This window comes from Bactrocera tryoni, chromosome 3, assembly GCF_016617805.1.
Source record: "Bactrocera tryoni isolate S06 chromosome 3, CSIRO_BtryS06_freeze2, whole genome shotgun sequence".
Lineage (NCBI taxonomy): Eukaryota > Metazoa > Arthropoda > Insecta > Diptera > Tephritidae > Bactrocera > Bactrocera tryoni.
Genome location: NC_052501.1, coordinates 61811138 through 61813685, shown reverse-complemented (window position 1 = coordinate 61813685; position 2548 = coordinate 61811138).

Here is a 2548-nt window from a genome sequence, read left to right as displayed (position 1 = left end):
AAGTGCTGTCTACGCAATTAAGAAAGAAAGAGAAGAGTTTTTGGGACGTAAGTTTGAAGTTTTAAAATACAAATATTTTTCCTATAAACGGGTTTAAAAATTCCTTTTAGAAGCATATTGCGGCTTAACTTTAAGATTATATTTATATTACAGATCAGAAGTTCTTGGACTTTTAAATTGTATAGATCTGTTGTTGGCTTTGGGTCAGTGATACCAAAAGAGTATTTCCCTTTTGTTTTTCTTTATTTACATATTTTCTCTGTCTATTATTTCAAGGAATCCAAAGCAAAGGAAGATCCAGCAGTAAACTGATAATGTTGGGGTGTCAATATTTCGGAAGACTTTTCAACAACCAGCTGGAAAGGGGCGGAAATCGATAACATTCACTACAAGGTTTGGTCAAGAAGTATTGCGAATTGCGAATTGCGAATTCCATTTTCGGTTGCTTTGCTTTATTGTATTAGTACCTATACCCCTTTTGTATACTGACAATGCGGACATTTTGAATGTTTAGTTAATTTTTAACAGCTGTTTTACTTGGAAACGTTTTGGTTTGTCTTCGACTTTTGCTTATTCCAATAAAATTTTTCAAATAATATGGCATATGGTAAAACTACCTTAAACAAAAGCTACGTTTATCGGTGGTACAAAATGTTCTCAGAGAGTTGAGCAAATAAGAATACCGAAGAGCATTTGGGTTTGAGTAGGGTAGGCGCGAAGTTTCTTGCAAAATTGTTCACTTTTGACATAACACAACGTCGCGTTAACATTGCTTACGAATTGTTGGACTCAGTCTGCGACCACACAGATCTGCTTCAGAGGGTAATAACTGGTGACAAATAATGGATTTATGGTTATGACGTGGAAAACAAAGCTCAATTATCCCTTTGGAAGCTGCCGCATAAGTCAAGACCGTAACAAGTGCGCTAAGTTAGACCCAATGTGAAGATTTTGGTAACAGTTTTTTTCGATTGCAGAGGCATCGTGCATCATGAGTCCTTTAGCAAGAACTCAACAACCCTCAATCCTTCAAGTTATCTACATTTTTCATGAAAAAAAACTTCACAATACTTTTTGAAGAAACCTCATAACGTACGGGGTAAGTGAAACGATTTGAAGTGATGAAATTTTGATTAAGGAGAATATTCTGTTTTATAAGGACATCTTTCTGGTTGTAGTTTTCTGAAACTTTTCATGTTCTGAACCTTTAATTAATGATCGCTAAAATAAATTGTGTCTGTTATATTCCGCTTCTGACTTATGACAATAAAGACATCAGCACATCCGTATTTAAGGGGCCAAAAAATTCGATTATTCTTTAGATCAAAAAATTGGTTGGTCATTGTATGGAAAACTATCACAAAGTTGCTTTCCAAAGTAAACAGAACTTTTTGAATCTCCCCTGGTGATGCCATCTATATATCGACTAATACGTTAGAATCTGCTATCCTTATCGATTGTCCAGTGAGAATTTCATGACATTTCATTGATTGGAAGCGAAGTTATTGCGTTTTAAGTGTTAGTATGTTCGTGTTATCGGTGCGAAAATGAGCTTCAAACAAAGAACTAACATTAAATCTTGTTTTAAAATTGGTACAATTTTTACCAAAACGTTTCAATTGATGAAACAAGTTTATGCCGATGATTGCCTATCCCGTAGCAGAGTGCACGGGTGGTTTCAACGTTTTCAAAGTGGTCGTGAGGACATAAATGACGATCAACATGTGGGCTAATCAAAATCCGTGATCACCGGAAATTCCATTGAAATTGTGCGTGAATTCATGAAAAATCAGCCGAAATAATCATTGAAATTCGTTGAAATGGAATTGAACATCTCCAAAAAATCGATTTATCGGTGTGTGTACGGTTTGTTCTGCACAAATTGACTGACGAACAAAAATTGCTCAGAATCCAACATTCGAAGAACGATTATTTCACCAAAAATCTCATTTTAACCATTAACCACTCCTCACCTGATATGGCACCGTGCGACTTCTTTCTTTTCGGAAAAATGTATTCTCCCATGAAAAGAAAGCGTTATGCAGACGTAGAGGCCATTCAAAAGGCTTACACCGGCATACAGGCGGTCTTACCGGCCAACGTGTCAAAACCCTCGTTCGACATGCTTTTGGACCATGCAAAAAGCTGTATTGAAGCAGAAGGAAACTATTTTGAATAAAATAAATTGATTTTCCCGAAAAAACCATTTGTTCTGTTTTTTTTAAGTCCTGTTTACTTTGGAATGCACCTTGTATATATACAAAACATTCGGAAAAAAGTTGATATGCGCACTGATCCTTAATCTCAAAGTATTCACTCCAAAAAATTTCAAGAATGCTATTTCGAGGAAAATGCTTTTAAAACTAACTAGTTATAACTTCACATTGTTAAGTAAGTATGGATATTTGATGATAAAAATATCTACCTCAATATTGGGACCATGTTTGTTCCAGCTTATCTACCAATTTAGGATTATATAAAAAAAGAAAAGACACTTAACCCAAAATGTTGAAATTATATAAAACCTACGTATACATAAACAAGTTAG